General features: G+C 42.8%; 1 protein-coding gene across 1 annotated transcript in view; it reads right to left on the minus strand.

Annotated features, from left to right (window-relative positions):
* NCMAP (non-compact myelin associated protein) overlaps nt 1-18,732 on the minus strand; it is a 50,330-nt gene that overhangs the window by 13,087 nt on the left and 18,511 nt on the right. Inside the window, exon 2 of the mRNA XM_056795555.1 lies at nt 16,525-16,624. The gene's annotated coding sequence lies outside the window, so the exon portion shown is untranslated. The remainder of the gene's footprint in view (nt 1-16,524; nt 16,625-18,732) is intronic.

Raw genomic sequence — 18,732 nt, forward strand, 5'->3', positions numbered from 1 at the left:
GGATAACCTTTTGCTGCATACATGAATTTAAAATTCAGTTTCTCTTTTATGAGGAAACAAAAGCCCAAGTAATGGAATGAGCTGCTTAATGCTCTAGGACTCAACAGTATCCGAGGTAAGATTCAGAGCCAAGATTTCTGACTCCAGATGTTCCTTCTAAACCCCACAACCCAGCTAGGATTTAAAGATCCAGAAAGAATTCAATAGGCAGACAGGGAGAGGGAGGGCATTAAAGGCATGGCGGAAAAGTGGAGGTAGATTCAGTGGGCAGACAACAGCCCTCCCTGGCTAGAGCTTATTATCGATAGAAGGGAATAATAGAGTGAAGACTGGAAAAGTCAGCTGGTATCAGACCAGTTAGTTGGCACAGTAAATAGTGCCAGGCCTAGAATTAGGAAGATTCATCTTCCTGAGTTCAAATCTGGTCTCAGACACTTCCTAGTTGTGTGACCCTGGGCAAGTCATTTCACCCTATTTGCCTCAGTTTCCTCATCTGTCAAATGAGCTGGAGAAGGAAATGGCAAACCAGTCCAATATCTCTGCCAAGAAAACCCCAAACGGTGGGTTTTGGCTTTAAAAGATGACTCTATTACAAAAATGAATACTATGAAAATAGATTCTAAATGATAATACATGTATAACCCAGTGGAATTGCTTGTCAGCTCCGGGAGGGGGGAGGGAAGAGGGGAGAGAGAAAACAAGAATCATGGAACCATGGAAAAATATTTTTTAAAAAGAAAATAAAAATTAGATGAAAAAAAGAGAAAACCCCCAATGGAGTCATGAACTGTACATGACTGAAGGAACATCGGAGATTTAGAGCTCAAAGGAACCTTAGAGGTCGTCAAAGCCAACTACTCCCTTTACCAATGAGGAAACTTGAGACATAGGAAGCTTAGAGACTTGCCCAAAGACACACAAAAAATGGCAGACCCAGAATTTGCACTGAGGTCCTTAGAGTTAAAAATTGAACACGGCACTACATGGAATACACAAGTAACCAGCATTCTGCAGTACCTCCAGTATTACAAAGCTTTCCCTTCCTCCTTCTCCTATGAGGTATGTGATACACATATTATTTTCCCTGGTTTCCAAATGGGGAAACTGAGGCTTGGCGAGGGGCATGAATTGTGCAATTGCACAATTTGTGAGCCCCAGTACCTGCTTGACTAAATCACCAAAAGGAAGACAAATGCTGAGCCATAGAAAAACTAATGAAGGTCCTTGAAAAGAGATAACAAAATCTAAGTTCTCTTTCATGGCGGAAAGGTGGGGTACCACCAGGGCAGAATAGCCGTCAAATGTGGGTTCTCTACTGGAGGGTTTGGCTTAATTATTTTTTCTTGGTAACAAGGGAAGGTTCAGTCTGGGGGAGGGACGGGTGGGAAGTGAATGTGCTAGAGACAAAAAGCCTCTATTTAAAGCATTTTTAAAAAAAGTATCCCAGCTTGGAATCAAACTCAGGTCTCCTGTGTCCGAATGGAGAGTTCTTTACATGCACTGTCCTAGGCGGCCTCTGCATTTTTACACAAAAATGCGAAGAATTGTTCTGGATGACTAAAAAAAAACCAACAAGAAAAGAGAAAACAAGCTTCGCTCCAGTGATTTCTTGGATGCTGACATACCAGTGTCCAAGAGAGAAGGCACTCTGTCACAGTGCTGAGGACAGCGAGATTCCGGCAGTCCCACGGGCGATCCTGAGGCCTCGAGAATTACGACTAGGTTACTACATAGTACAGGAGATCCAGGGGGCTGGATGGACATGAGGAGGCAGGCAGCTCCAGCAGGAACAGACCTCAGGTTCAATTTTGTGGGTCCGGAAGATAGAAATGGGAACCCCACTGGCCACACAGGGCCCCCCAAAGGCACAGAATATGTGAGGAGGCATTTCTGAGCTGCCAGGGGGCTTCGTCACTTAAAACCCATCATCTGCATGGGGCCTGTCAATTCAAAGACATAATTTCAGAGCTGGAAGTGGCCTTAGAACAAAGGCTATTGAACTGAGAGGGGCCTTAGAACCCGGAATGTCAGGGCTGGGAGGGACCTTAGAACAGAGAATGTCAGAGCTGGGAGAGACCTTAGAACAGAGAATGTCAGAGCTGGGAGGGAGCTTAGAACAGAGAATGTCAGAGCTGGGAGAGAGCTTAGAACAGAGAATGTCAGAGCTGGGAGAGACCTTAAAACAGAGAATATCAGAGCTGGGAGGAACCTTAGAACAGAGAATGTCAGAGCTGGGAGAGAGCATAGAACAGAGAATGTCAGAGCTGGGAGAGACCTTAGAACAGAGAATGTCAGAGCTGGGAGAGAGCTTAGAACAGAGAATGTCAGAGCTGGGAGAGAGCTTAGAACACAGAATGTCAGAGCTGGGAGAGACCTTAAAACAGAGAATATCAGAGCTGGGAGGAACCTTAGAACAGAGAATGTCAGAGCTGGGAGAGACCTTAGAACAGAGGATGTCAGAGCTGGGAGGGAGCTAAGAACAGAGAATGTCAGAGCTGGGAGAGACCTTAGAACAAAGAATGTCAGAGCTGGGAGAGATCCTAGAACAGAGAATGTCAGAGCTGGGAGAGAGCTTAGAACAGAGAATGTCAGAGCTGGGAGAGAGCTTAGAACAGAGAATGTCAGAGCTGGGAGAGACCTTAGAACAGAGAATGTCAGAGCTGGGAGAGAGCTTAGAACAGAGAATGTCAGAGCTGGGAGAGACCTTAGAACAGACAATGTCAGAGCTGGGAGAGATCCTAGAACAGAGAATGTCAGAGCTGGGAGAGATCCTAGAACAGAGAATGTCAGAGCTGGGAGAGACCTTAGAACAGAGAATGTCAGAGCTGGAAGAGAGCTTAGAACAGAGAATGTCAGAGCTGGGAGAGAGCTTAGAACAAAGAATGTCAGAGCTGGGAGAGACCTTAGAACAGAGGATGTCAGAGCTGGGAGAGACCTTAGAACAGAGGATGTCAGAGCTGGGAGAGACCTTAGAACAGAGGATGTCAGAGCTGGGAGGGAGCTTAGAACAGAGAATGTCAGAGCTGGGAGAGACCTTAGAACAGAGAATGTCAGAGCTGGGAGAGATCCTAGAACAGAGAATGCCAGAGCTGGGAGAGACCTTAGAACAGAGAATGTCAGAGCTGGGAGAGACCTTAGAACAGAGAATGTCAGAGCTGGGAGAGACCTTAGAACAGAGAATCTTGAGCTAAGAAGGCCCCTAGAACCCCAAATATCAGTGCTAGGAAAGCCCTTAGAATAGACAATGTCAGACCAAGAGAGTCCTTGGAACCTAGAATGTCAGCACTGGAAGTGGCCTCACAACAGAGAATGTCAGAGCTAGGAGAGTCCTTAGAACACAGAATACAGATCTAGGAGGATCTTATCAACTACCTGGGCTATTCTTCCCTATCCCTCCCCACTTTTTTTTTACAAGCGACCCCATGAGGGGAAGGGATTTGTCCATAGTCCTCAACTTCATGGCCACCAAAGCTTGACTTGAAGGCCCCTGATGTCGGAAACCATTGGTGTCCAAGGGTAGCTTATTTCTCTTTGATGCCTCCTTCCTGGCATTAACCACCATTGTGGTAGCCTTTCCAGGCCTCAATTCCCTCATCCGTAGAATGGTGGGCAGGGCTGGGGCAGATAGCCTCTGAGGTCCCTTTCCAGCTCTAAATCCCTCACTGCTACAATCCTACATCTTCCCTTCCATAAAGCTTCTTGGTAGGCTGCTCTGTCCTCTGGATGTCTCCATCTCCATTGAGTCTCCATCGCAGTGACCCAATGATTTCTTCATCCTGGAAGAGCACACGGGCCCTGGAATCCAGCCCTCATCAGCCCACCTGCGGTCCCTTCCTCTGACTGCATGGCCCTTCCTCCCTATCCTTCAGTACTCCAGTTCTCCATCTAACCCCCCACAGGGGGTACCTTCTTCTCTCCTACTTCCCATGCAAGTTTCAGTTTCCTCTTAGATATAGTTTCTTCCATTAGAATGGAAGGCCCTTGAGAGCAGGGACTTTGTTTCTATTTTCTCATATTCCCAGAGCTTAGCACAGTGTCTGGCACATAGGAACCTCTCCATAAATGCTTGTTTACTGTTGGGGTAGAAATGCAGAAGAAAACATATGATTTATCACTTGTTTATTTGGGATTTTGATTTTATAAGATTATTCACTTATAAAAATGAATAATATGGAAAAATAAAAGGGGAAAAGTTAATATATTTTTTAATTCTAATTTTATTTATTTAATTAAGAACATTTTTCCATGGTTACATGATTCATGTTTTTTCTCTCCCCTCCTCCCACCCCTCACGAGGTTTTACATCTGTCATTGAAAATATTTTTTAAAATAAAATATTTTAATAAAAATATTTTAAAAATAAATACTTATTTATTTATTTGTTTGTTTGTTTGTTTGTTTATTTATTTATTTACTGATGGATAGATGGTCTCTGTTACCCTATAGCTCCTATTTCAGTCCTCTGAGACCAAGTAGAACTCTATTTTTTTCCTAAGAGATGGTCCTTTCAGTACTTGAAGCAAGTATAAGCCTTCTCTCCTAAGGCTAAAACCATAACTATTCCTCCATTGATTTTCATGTGGTCCCATATTAAGGTCCTTCAACCTACTGTTCATCTTCCTCTGGATGGGTTTATGGATGGCCTGCTTTATTAACTAATGGCCTTCCTAAAATGGGGTGCCCAGCGCAAAGGAAGGAAGGAAGGAAATACTTACTATGTGCCAGGCAATTCACAAATATTCTCATTTGATCCTCACAACAATCCTAGGAAGTTAGGCACTATTATTATTCCCATCTTACAGATGAGGAAACTGAGGCAGTCAGTGTTTAAATGACTTGCTCTGGTAAGTGTATGAAGTGTCTGAGGCCAGATATGAATTTAGGTCTTCTTGACTCCAGGCCCAATGCTCTCTCTATCCACCACACCACCTTATATGCTGAGAATGGAATCTAATACTCCAGAACTCAAGGCAAAGAATAGCAGGAAGTCATTTCCTTATTTGTGACTCCAACTCTTGCTTTTGTTCTTTAAAAAAAAAACAAACCCTTACCTTCTGTCTTAAAATCAATTCTATGTATGAGTTCCAAGGCAGAAGTAGGAAATGGAGGTTAAGTGACTTGACCAGGGTCATGCAGCTAGGAAGTGTCTGAGGTCATATTTGAACCCAGTTCCTCCTGACTTTGGGTCTGGTTCTCTACTATGTTAGCTGCTCCCATTTAATTGTGGTTTTTTTTTTTTTAATGAAACACTCAAACATGTGTGCATACCAAGTTTCACGTTAGTGTTCTTTTTGAATCCTGTCATACAGTGGGTTGGCTAATTTTGACACACAGGACATTTATTGCCTTCATTCGATCCACTGATAAATGGCTTAAATAGCATAGGGCCAAGCACGGATTCCTGGGACACTCCACTGGGATGCTCCGAGTTGATATTGACCCATTAATTCTGAACTTGAAGTTGAGCCATCTAGCCAGTGTCTGAGGCCCATCACCTTCCATCTTTCTTATCAGAACAGCTGGAGAGTCCATGTTTTGCTGGCATCAAGATAAATTCAGGGCTTGGGACACCCAAGTATTTCAACTGAGTTACCAGTAATATTTCCTTATGATCCTTTTAATTTATTTTTAAAAGTTTTTTATTATCCTGTAAAACACACTTCCATACTGGTCACTGTTGTAAGAGCAAACTCATACAAAACCAAAACCCGCAAACAAAACCGTAAGCACACTAATGTGAAGTTAAAGATCTGTATCCATCCGACTGCAAAGAGTTCTTTCTCCCGCCATAAATCCTTCAAGATGGTCCCACATCATTGAATTGCTCAGAGCAGCCAAGTTTTCACAGATAATCATCATCCCAAATTGCTTTTACTGTGTACAATGTTCTCTTGGTTCTGTTGATTTCACTCTGCATCAGTTCCTACAGATCTTTCCAGCTTTTTCTGAAATCATCTTGCTTGTCATTTCTTATAGCACAATAGTATTCCATCACCAACATGTACCACAATTTATTCAGCCATTCCCCAATGGATGGGCATTCCCTTGATTTCCAATTCTTTGCCACCACAAGAAGAGCTGCTAGAAAGATTTTTGTACAAGTAGGTTTTTGCCCCCTTTCGATTATTTCTTTGGGATATAGACCCCTTAAGATCATTTTTATGCCTACTTTAAAATTTTTTAATTGTTTTTAAATTTAAAAATTTTTATTTTCTTTTATTTATTTTTCTTTTCATTTATTTATTTGTTTGTTTGTCTATTTATTTATTTATTTATTTATTTATTTATTTATTTTTAGGATGATTCTTGTTGTCTCTCTCCCCTTTTCCTTCCCCATTCCCAGAGCTGACAAGCAATTCCACTGGGTTATATTATGATCGTTTTTAAATATAAAAGAGGGAAAGGAATGAACCCACTGAGCTCTCTGATGACCACAGGGCAGTGTATGAGTCAGTGTCCATTACTGAAACAATTAGGAGAGAACGGGCAAAAACAGGTTACAGGGTGAGGGTGGGGCCCAAGGAGCCTCCCTTCCCCAAAAGAAGAGCCTGGAAGGCGCTAGTCAGACATGCTGAAGAATTTCTACTGTATATTTTGCTTTGGTTTGTTGGCACTCAATGAATGGTTCAGTCAAGCTAACTTTCTATTCCTTGGAGAGGACACACCATCTCTCTGTCCTTGCATCATTGGCTATGTCCCCCCCTTCTTTGGAAAGCCCTTCCTCTCTACCTCTGCCTCTTAAAATGCCCAGATTCCTTCAGGCACCACCTACATGAAGCTTTTCATGAGCACCCCCATTACCTGCTACCTTTGATTTGTCCTATAAATACTTCTGTCAACGCAGAAGGAAAACATTAGCTTGATCACATGAGTCGATGGGGATATAATTGGGGATGTAGACTCTAAATGATCACCCTAGTGTGAATATCAATAATATGGAAATAGGTCTTGATCAATGACGCATGTAAAACCCAGTGGAATTGCTCATTGGCTACCAGAGGGGGTGGGAGGAGGGGAGGGAAAGAACTGGAACCATGGGAAAATATTCTCAATTAATTAATTAATTAAATGAATTTTAAAAATAAATTAAAAATGCAAATACTTCTATCTGTACAAAGGCAGGTTGCCATGATGGCTAGACAGCTGGCCTTGGAGGGAGGAACACCTGGGTTCAAACCCTGTGATCTTGGGTGAATGAGTCTATGACTGTCTCAGAGGTCCCCTGCAAGTCTCTAAGATTATATTATCTACAGAGCAGGAGTTCATCTATATTGACAGAGGGAGTTGTCTCACCAGGAATTCTTTAAGCCTTCTAAATCACTTACTTGGTCATAAAACGAATTTTGCTGTTCAGTCATGTCCAACCCTTTATGACCCCATTTGGGTTTTCTTGGCAAAGATACTAAAGTGGTCTGCCATTTCCTTCTCCAGCTCATTTTATAGAGGAGGAAACAGAGGCCAACAGAGTTAAGTGACTTGCTCAGGGTCATATAGCTATTAAGTACCTGAGGATGATGAGTCCTGACTCTAGGTCCAACACTCCATCCATGTACCACCTAAGCTGCTACTTTCTATATATTTTTATGTATTAAATTGCATTTATATAATTATTATTATATATAAATTAAATATGTAAAAATCATGTATTACATAAAAATAATATATACCATTATATAAATATCTATTTTTATATGTATTATTATATACACTTTTTATATATTCCTGCTATCTCTCCCAATAGATGTCAGGGTAAGACCTATTCATTTTTTGTTGTCTGGTATGCAATAGAAAATAGAAAATCCAAAATGCTTACTGATTGGTATTTCCAAAAGGTATTTGATATCGGCCTAAAAAACTGCTTTTGGAGGTCTTCCTTGGCCCTCCCAATACTCACTTGAAGCTAAGCCCACTCCCATCTCAAATTAGTCCCTAAAATATAGATGCACTGATTTCAGCAGCCTGCTGAAAAGGGCTCTTCTAGCCTCAAGAGGTATCACAGAAAGAGCCTGGATTTGGAGTCTAAAGACCTGGATTCCAATCTCCCTTCTATTTCTAAGCTGTGTGATGTTGGACAAGTCTCTTAACCACTGTGGGCCTTGATTCCCATATCTAACCCCTTCTGATCTAAATTGCTGACCAAAGGAGGACTTGACAAATCCAATAACAATCCAAGTGTAAGACACAAACACAAGCGAGTCACAAGGCCTTCTGGAAGAAATGCCAAATGAGTGGAATGGAGAACAAGGGCCCCAGGTCTGTAGGAGGGAGCCAGGCCTGTGGGCTGAGGCTGCCCAAGCCCAATCAGACCTGGAATGTGACCCAGGGCTTCCAGTGGCTTGTTTGTCTTTTGGCTATAAGTCAACATTCCTGCTCCCAATACCCAGTCCTGCAGAGCACACACCCCTTTCTATGAGCCCTCAGACCAAGCCCCACCAAATATGTACAAGGCTGGATGGCCGACCTCTTCCTCCTCCTCCTCCTTTGGTGTGTGTGTGTGTGTGTGTGTGTGTGTGTGTGTGTGTGTGTGTGTGTGAGAAAGAGAGAGAATGAGAGAGAGAGAGAGAGAGAGAGAGAGAGAGAGAGAGAGAATGAGAGATAAAGAGAGAGAATGAGAGAGAGAGAAGAGAGATAGAGAAAGAGAGAGAGAATGAGAGAGAGAGGGAGAGAGAGAGAGAGGGAGGGAGAGGGGGAGAGAGAGAATGAGAGAGAGAGAGAGAGAGAGAAGGAGAGAGAGAGAGAGAGAATGAGAGAGAGAGGGAGAAAGAGAGGGAGAGAGAGAATGAGGGAGGGAGAGAAAGAGAGGGAGGGAGAGAGAGAGAGAGAGAGAGAGGGAGGGAGAGAGAGGGGAGAGGGAGAGAGAGGGGGAGAGGGAGAGAGAGAGAGAGGAAGGAAGAGGGAGAGAGAGAGAGAGAGAGAGAGAGAGAGAGAGAGAGAGAGAGAGAGAGAGAGAGAGAGAGAGAGAGAGAGATGAAAACAATATAGCATGGAGAAACCTGGCAAGTGGGCTGGTCCGCCCCCACTGAATACCTCCTTTGTTTAACCCTGGCCTGGTTATGGTAACTTGACCCTTCCTCTAGCAAGGGGGCCTGGTACCATAGAGAAAAAGCGCTTGATCCAATACTTCTGGAGACCAGGTAACATAGGAGAATGCTTCTTTCCCCTCCCTGCCTCCTCACCGTATCCTGGCCCACATGCTAGGATGGAAACAGTCAGACTCTTTCATCTGCCACCAACTAGTTCAGTGAGTTTGGCTAAATTCTGTGCTTTTCTCTGGTCCTCCTCCTCCTTTGGACTAGACTTTCTCCAAGGATCCTTCCAGCTCTAACCTTTTTTGTTCTCATGTCTCTTAGTCTTAGGACACCTTCACACCTTTCCATCACTTTTAAATTTAATTTCTAATAATTAAATAAACTCCTTTCTGTCTTTAAGATCGATATTAAATATTGACTTTGTGGTAGAATATTGGACAGGGCTAGGCAATTGCTTTTCTTCCCTTTACAAATGCCCTTTACTCACCCAAATCCCAACTCTCCCATTCAAACACAGTTCTCTCCATCACACACTATGAACACTGGACCCATTTGGGCCCAACTTTTATCTTGGGAGGAGACTGCTGGGAGCTCAGGCAAATTCTAGAGACAGCATCAGGGATGATTTCTCTAGGCTGTCCTCTATTGCCAACGGACAGCTCCCTCTGAGAATCTATGAGGAGACATCATGACCTGCTGGAGCTCCATGGCTAGAGGCAACTCTAACTCTGTCTCTGTATCTCCCCCCTTCTCTATGTCTCTCTCTCTCTCTGTCTCTCTCTGTGTCTCTCTCCTCTCTCTGTCTCTCTCTCACCCTCTCTCCCTCCCTTCTCTATGTCTCTCTGTCTCTGTGTCTCTCTGTCTCTCTCTCTGTGTCTGCCTGTATGTCTCTCTCCTCTCTCTCTGTCTCTCTGTCTCTCTGTCTCTGTTTCTCTATCTCTCCCTCCTCTCTCTCTCTCTCCCCCCTCCCTCCTCCCTCTCTGTCTCTCTCTCTCCCCCTCCCTCCCTCTCTCTCTCTCTCTCTCTCTCTCTCTCTCTCTCTCTCTCTCTCTCTCTCTCTCTCTCTCTCTCTCCCCCCTTCCTCCTCCCTCTCTGTCTCTCTCTCCCCCTCCCTCCCTCCCTCTCTGTCTCTCTCTCTGTCTCTCTCTCTGTCTCTCTCTCTCTCTCTCTCTCTCTCTCTCTGTCTCTCTCTCTCTTTCCCTCTGTCTCTCTCTCTCTCTCTCTCTCTCTCTCTCTCTCTCTCTCTCTCTCTCTCTCTCTCTCTCTCTCTCTCTCTCTCTCTCTCTCTCTCCATCTTCACACTCTCCAAATCAAATTGTCCTGAGAATCCTTGCCTGAAGGAATCCACCAATTGCTAGGCATCTCTGACGGGCACTTTCCAGTTTCTCAGGGATGCTGGTTGTCCCCTAAACAACTTCAGTAAAAAATCGACTCACTGCCTTAGAGCTCTTCCTCTAACTCACAACCATTCAGACCAGGATAGGTAGCATTCATTGTTTCCCTTTTTGTCTTTCTATCCCCCTCTACCCGCCCTCCCCCATGCCTAGCCTACATTGGGCACTTAATCTATGCTTGTTAATTGGTCGATTAGTTATTCCTTTCTCCAAATTCATCCTACCTACAAATTGCAATCACACTTTTTTCAAACCCTTACCTTCCATCTTGGAAGCAATATTGTGTATTGGTTCCAAGGCAGAAGAGTGGTAAGGGCTAGGCTATGGGAGTTAAGTGACTTATCCAAGATAACACAGTTAGGAAGTGTCTGAGGCCAGACTTGAACCCAGGACCTCCCATCTCTGGGCCTGGCTCTCTATCCACTGAGTTACCCAGCTGCCCCCTAGACTGATCTTTAGAGGACCTTCCTGTTTTAAATCTCTAAGTCAATGATCAGAATGTCTTCTTTATAGTCTGAACATGGTTGGTGGTCAATGACTGATCAGAAGTTGCAAACCCTATGATTTGTGTCTATCTGTTGTCCTCAGAGTTTAGCTCCATGACTTGGTCAAACCTGCTGCTCATCATCCAATGTGTGAGACTTTCTAAGGCCATCTTTCTTCTCTCCTTCCTCCTTGGGACTCCAAAATGATGAATCATCAATATCATTCATTCAATCGCATGTGGTCTTGTGACACGTCAGCATTTGATTTTTTTTGTGTTTGTGTGTCTTGTCTCTTTAGCTAGGTTACAAATATTCTGAGGACAAGAATTCTATTTCTTAGGTTCATTCTGAGCGATAACACATGCAAAACCCAGTGGAATTCCTTGTCAGCTCCACGAGTGGGAGGGAAGAGAGGAGGGAAAGAACGGGAATCATGGAACACGGAAAAATACTTTTTAAAAAAGAAAATAAAAATTATATTTCTAAGGGGGCAACTAGGTGGCTTAGTGAAATGAGAGCCGGGCCTAGAGATAGGAGGTCCTGGGTTCAAATTTGACCTCAGAGACTTCCCACTTGTGCCAGGAGTTCCCTCTGAGAACGAAATCATAGATCCAATCCCTACCTAATAATTTCATGCATCTCCATAGAATACAAGACTGGAAGGGACCTTAGAGGTCATCTATAAGTGGTGATTATGTGGGACAAACAATAGTCTTGATACAACTTCATTTTTATTATTATTATTTTAAACCCTTACCTTCTGTCTTAGTGTCAATACTGTGTATTGGCTCCAAGGCAGAAGAGCAGTAAGGGTTAGGCAGTTGGGGTTAAGTGACTTGCCCAGGGTTACACAGCCAGGAAGTGTCTGAGGCCAGATTTGAATCCTGGACCTCCTGTCTCTAGACCTGGCTCTCAATCCACTGAGCCACCCAGCTGCCCTTAACTTCCTCATTTTTAGATCGAAATGTGTTTCTACTAACATTAAGCTAAATGGATTATCTGCCTTAACCAGATGAAACTAGACCGAGCTGGTTTCCCAATGTTTAATCAAGTTTCTGTCAGTCCAGTGCTACATTTCATGTCATACAAATGTGCTTCACTTCTCTCTTTTGTTACGTTTTTAATTTTGTGGTTTTTAGGAATCAATATTACTACAAAGAAGTATGCTAACATTGTAACTTTTAAAGAGCACATTTCAATGATTATTAAAGCTACTGCCTAGGCTATTCATTATGAATATTTAAAGGATCATTTGGGCTCACAATGAAACAGGATCAGTCATACCCTAATTGAAAAGGAAAGTTCAGTAAAAAAACAACAACAATAAAAAAAGCACCACTAAGAACTAACACACTATTGTGGGGCTAAATATTTCTCTTCAGAAATCAAGCAGAGAGACCTGACAGCTGGAAGGGTTGATAATTATTTATCTACAGTGTTGTATAAAGTCTTCTTGAAGTTGGAAATTTATTCAAAGAACTAGTTAAATTTTTTTAAAGCTGCCCAAACATTACTAAAAAAAAAAAGGAATCACTTGTTACTGGCAAGACAATACAAAGTCTGGAGTACTAAAGATTGGAAAAAAAGTCATTTTGACTATGAAATTCACTTTTTCATCCCAGGCCATATCAAAACCATTGTCAGAAGAAGTCTAAATTAGTCAACAAGATCGAGGCATTCTTCATAAAACTCTAAAATGCTAAAAAAATTTTTTTTAAAAATCTTACTTTCTGTCTTAGCAACAATTCTAAGACAGGAGGGCAAAGGCTAGGCAATTGGGGTCAAGTGGCTTATCCAGGGGTACATAGCTAGGAAGCATCTGAGGTCAAATTTGAACCCAGATCCTAACTCCAGGTCTGGAGCTCTATTCACCGAGTCATTTGGCTGCCCCAAGTTTGTTGTCATTTTTTTTAAAATTTCTGACATGCCTGAAAGTCTTTTTTTTTCTGACATAATGCTGTACTTTGATGAATATATTGACACAATGAAACCTAAACCTGTTTTGAAGTTGCAGATATTCTCAGAAGGAAATGGAATATTGCAACCTTACATCATGCCGGACAATACAAAAAGTTAGGAAATTTGTCTAAGAGATGGTGATAAACATGCTCCAATAGGTTTGGAACCCGCCTTATTTAAAACCCACTGAACACTGAGAGGCTATACTATAATCAAGGCTACACTTGCAAAAATAAATTGTTTGTCAAAGATAAGCTTTCTATCCAGTCTGATAAAAAATGTGGTTTTCGCGATGAAAAATTCAAGACAAAATAAAGAAAAAGAAAACAAGGGACTATTGCAGAAAGAGGCGATGTGGCCTACTTAAAAGTTTTTTTTTAAGACATAAAAGACTTCAAGGTTTCTTGTATAAATCAATAAATGTAATTATTTTAACTTGTCCCAAGTAATTGGCAAGGTGCAGCAGCCCAACCTCATCATTTAACATTTGAGGAGACAGGCCCAGAGAAATGAAAGGATCTGTCCAAGAGCATGTATTTAGTAAATGGCAGCATTGGACCTCAGATGCCAATTTCAGCTCTCTTCCGGTGTAATGGGCAGCCTCTCATCTCTTTTCCTTGTTTTCCTATTTGAATTCTAGTGGGTTGGTTGGGGAGGTGGAACCTTAATGAATGAGGGTCTAATTCAGTTTTTATTTATCCTTTTGCTCAAAAGCTTTTCATAATGCCCTCTCACTCACTCCCTGAACCTTGTCAGTCTCAGGAACAGTTCAAAGAAAAAATGGTGGAGCAAAATCTATTATGCATTCTCATTTTATTGGGGGAGAAGTTAGGACACAGAAAAGGGAAGCAATTTGTCCAAGATCACCCAGGAAGGCAGCAGCCCTGCTTGGGTGAGGTAGGACATTACAAGGTAAAAAGGGCAGTTAATATGCCCAAAGGGAATTGCATACCCTTTGACTGAGCAACATGGATCTCAAAGAGATCAAGGAAAAAGGAAAAGGACATATAGGAACACAAGTATTGATAGCAGTTCTTTTGGTGGTGGCAAAGAATTGGAAATGAAGGGGGATTCCCATCAATTAGGTAATGGCTGTATGAGTTGTGGATTGCTCTTAGAAGTGATGAGCAGGATGGTTTCAGAAAATATGAACGGATGCAAAGGGAAGTGAGCACAACCAGGAGAACACTGTACATAGATATAGCAACATTATACAAGGATCAACAGTGAACGACTTCACTATTACCAGCAATACAATTCCAAAGGACTTAACGATAAAAAAAACAACCCTATCCACCTCCAGAGAAAGAACCGATGGAGTCTAAATGCAGATTGAAGCATACTCTTTTTACTTTATTTTTCTTGAGGCTTGGTTTTTTTTGGGGGGTGGGGGGATCTATTTTCTTTTGTAACATCATTAATATGGAAATATGGAAATTATTTCACACATATAACCTTTATCAAATTGCTGACTTTCTCAAGGAGCAGGAGGAGAGGGAAGGAGGAGAGAATTTGGAACTCAAATTTTTTAAAAAGGAATTTTGGAAATTGTTTTTACATGTAATTGAGGAAAAAAATAAAATTCTTTTAAAAAGAAAAAAAAGAGTAATTTAGTTTTTTATGGCATATTTCAAAGGAGGGCTGGCATGACTATTTCCAAGGCTAGCTAGATAGGGGCTAGTTAGACCATGTTCCTGGTCACTGTTCTGGCCTGTACTGGCCTATTGTAAGAATTCTTCCCCAGGAAGTGGGATTGGGGGTGTCCTCATATCCCACCAGCCCCAGAGACAATGAAGAAGGGGACATGACCCCTGCCCTCAAATAGCTTATAGACCAGCCCCAGAAGAAGACATAAATGTGGCATTTCAGTGTCCTTTGCAAGAGAGAAATGAAAGTTCAGAAAAATGACAGGAGATGCCGCAAGATCCTATGTGATTAACTGTCTTGTGACTGGCACCGTCAGTGCCAAAGTAGTTTGGAGGAATGATGATTTATTTTTTCTTTGGGCTGGTCAGGGAAGGAGGAACTAATGGATCTGAACCCTAAAGGACACAGAATAAGCAAAGTAGAGAAAATCAGGGCAGTAAAGGAACATGGGCCAGTGACTAAAGTACTTAAATTTAGCTGGAGGACTTGGGTTTGCTGTAGACTCTTGGACAAGCCCCTTAACTTTCTTAGGTCTCAGTTTACCTTTCTGTAAAGTATTTCTTTTTAGCCAGAGGACTTGGGTTTGCTGTAGACCCTTAGACAAGCCCCTTAACTTTCTCAGGTCTCAGTTTACCCTTCTATAAAATGGGAGGGCTAAATGTGCCTTAACTTTCTTAGGTCTCAGTTTACTTTTCTGTAAAGTACTTCTATTTAGCCAGAGGACTTGAGTTTGCTGCAGACCCTTGGACAAGCCCCTTAACTTTCTCAGGTCTCAGTTTACCCTTCTATAAAATGGGAGGGCTAAATGTGCCTTAACTTTCTTAGGTCTCAGTTTACTTTTCTGTAAAGTACTTCTATTTAGCCAGAGGACTTGAGTTTGCTGCAGACCCTTGGACAAGCCCCTTAACTTTCTCAGGTCTCAGTTTACCCTTCTATAAAATGGGAGGGCTAAATGTGCCTTAACTTTCTTAGGTCTCAGTTTACTTTTCTGTAAAGTACTTCTATTTAGCCAGAGGACTTGAGTTTGCTGCAGACCCTTGGACAAGCCCCTTAACTTTCTTAGGTCTCAACTTATCCTTCTGTAAAGTACTTCTTTTTAGCCAGAGGACTTGGGTTTGCTGTAGACCCTTAGACAAGCCCCTTAACTTTCTCAGGTCTCAGTTTACCCTTCTATAAAATGGGAGGGCTAACTGTGATAACTGACCCACTTTAGTTACTTGTGAGTCCAAGTCCAGAACCAGGAAGAGATAAAATGTATTAGTGGGATTATGAGCCTTTCCAGCTGTGGGATCCCTGGCCTGAGATATCTGGGATCTGCTGCTGTGACCCTGGGCAAAGCCATTTCCCCTCGGTGGGCCTTGGTTTTCTCTAGTACAAAATAAAGGGATCTGTACTAGAGGAGTCCAAGGTCCCTTCTAGTTCTGACAACCTACAATCCCAGCTACCTTGGGATGCTTCCAGCCTTCCTGTTGCGGCTCCCTAGAGACTGCCTTCCATGCCCCTTATCCCAGAAGCAACAACATCCCCTTTCCCTGCCCAGCCCCTGCCTTCCTGCTCTGAGCCCCCAGACTCGGGAGGGGATGGGGTGGGGGGAAACAAGCACGGCTTCTCAGGAGAGCTGGGGGCAAACTCGAGCGGCCTCGAGCCGCAGTTGGCGAGCGGCCAGTCACAACAGCTCCAGAGACACACTGGGACGCTTGTTTGGGTGACTAACAGTTTCATTTAAAAACTCTCCCCTCCTTCCCTCTCCCTCTCTCTCTCTCTCTCCTTTCTCCATTTCTTTCCCCGTCTCTCTCTTTCTTTTTCTCTCCCATGATTTTTTTCTTCTTTTTTTAAACCCTCACCTTCCGTCTTAGAATCAATACTATGCTAAAATTACTTAATTAAATGACCGGAGCAATTATACCCATTTGACAGATTGGGGAAGTGCCAGGTTTAGAAGCCAGATCCGACTGTGGGTCCATTTCACTCTCCCCACTCACACCCCCGGAACCCCAAGATAGGGCATACCTCTTAGGAAGGGACGATGCTCCTCAGAAGTCAGCCTCCATCTCCACTCCTCGGTTTTCTGTGGTACCTGTGACAAGCCGCTGTGCCTCTGTTTCCCAGTCTGTAAAGTAAGCAACAAGGCTGGATTGAACTGTCGACTGTCACGGGAAGCTGGGAGAAACCAAGGAGCTCATGAGCTTAAAGACTTTGGGGCTACAGGACAGAGCATCCGTGGTCCACGAGTCCATCTTCTCTCTCTCGACTGATTGTCACTCCTCAGGAAGGACCAAGGTCTCCAGAGTTTCAGAGACGTGGCCAGGAAGGAGGATTTGTGGGCTCAGGAGGAAGGTCTGATCTGCTTCTGCAGACAGAACCCCAGAATATAACTTCCTCAGGGCTCCAGGCCTCAGGGGCAAGTACATGGGACTGTTCCTGGGACCCCTGGTGCTGCTTCAAGGTCTCCTCGTAGAACATGACGGAAGAGCCAGTGATCAGGGAGAGAAACAGGATGGGCCCTTCCTTCCAACCTGCTGGCACTCATCGCTCTCAAGTTCTACAGTGACTCTGCACCGGGGGAGAGGCTAATGAGCTTCGAGCATCAGCAGGTGTCTCCCTCTACTAGAAGCAAGCTGCTCGAGGGCCAGAACTGTCTTTCCTGCTGTATAGACTCTTAACAGGCACCTGTCTAAAAATGGAGATCTGAACCCCAGACTTCAATCCCCAGAAGTCCTTAGTACTTCCCAGAATTCCCTATAATCTCACCTGAGTGCGAGAACACAATTTAGTATTTAAAGGGCTCTCTGCCTCCCAAGAGCCTCTCTTCTTCTGCTTCTAAGCACACATGGCTCTCTACCTGGCAGGCAAGATGTAGTGAGTAGGTTGTGAATGGGCTAATGTGCCCTAGGCACGTGCTTTTCTTATTTTGTATTTTCTTATTTCCTTGATTTTTAATAATCTTTAATAAACCTCATACCATATAATATCTTTTATTACAAGAGACTAATTTAACTGTTACACCTGATAAATGCCTTCTCATTCCTTCATTCTATGAAAGGGAATTCTTGGTTCTCTTTGTCTATTCTGAGTTTGCACTTGAAAAGGGGATCCTTTGTCCTCTTTGCCTAGTTGGAGAAATTTAACCTACTGGGGAGCTCCGCTAGTCTGTTCTACTCACTTAGTCAACCCATTCCATTCCTTAGAAGAGGAAACTGAAAAAAAATACATAAAAAATAAAAAAAAGAAGAGGAAACTGAGGTCACCGTGGACAAGTCACTTGGTTCCCACTGCCCAGTCCTCACCGCTCTTCTGCTTTGGAACCAATATATAGTCTTGATTCTAAGACACAATGTAAAGGTTAATTTAAAAAAATTTAAATTTAGTATTAAATATGAAAATATAATATATAAAGTAATATTAAAATAATAAATAAAATGTAAAAATTTTTAAAAGAAAGAGTATAAGTTGGTAAGACTGAATACTGAGGCCATGAGGTTGAAGAATGGCAGCTTCTTGAGAGTAGGGGCAATATTGTTTGTTCTTACTATAGAAATGGATTGAATTGCAGTAGTAGTAAGGTAGATGAGGTCCTCCTGGAGGAAGGGGTAAATTATGTGTATGAGATAAAATGAGCATGAGTCTGTGGAGTGAGAATAGAGGACTAAGAACAAGAGGGTGAGCATAAAAATGATAGACTCTCCACATTCTGTCTTAGAATCAATGCTAAATATGAGTTTCAAAGCAGAAGAGCAGTAAGGGCTGGGTGACTGGGGTTAAGTGACTTGTCCAGGGTCACACAGCTAGGAAGTGTCTGAGGCCAGATTTGAACTCAGGACCTCATATCTCCAGACTTGGCTCTCTATCCACTGAGTCACCCAGCTGCCCCCTCAGATGAGCATTTTATTGATTGCCACTATTGAATCATTCAATTCTCGACTCACTAAAACCCCCAGCTTTCTCTGTGAAGCAGACATTCTGCCTTGCTTGTTCCACTTATATCGGTGAAATTGATTTTTTTTAAATCCAACTCTAAACCTTTACATTGGTCCTTATAAAATTACATCTCAATTGCTTTAGTCCTGAGTTCTGGGCTGCCAAAGGTACTTAAGAAATGTTTATTGATTTCAATTTTCTAAGATACAGCCCTTGAGCTGTCCACTAATCTGATGAGCACCAACTCTGCTTTTATCTGAGTCAGGTAAAAATTCAGCTAAAGCAAAGAGTCACATCTCC

The sequence above is a fragment of the Monodelphis domestica genome, chromosome 4 (genome assembly GCF_027887165.1).
Source record: "Monodelphis domestica isolate mMonDom1 chromosome 4, mMonDom1.pri, whole genome shotgun sequence".
NCBI lineage: Eukaryota > Metazoa > Chordata > Mammalia > Didelphimorphia > Didelphidae > Monodelphis > Monodelphis domestica.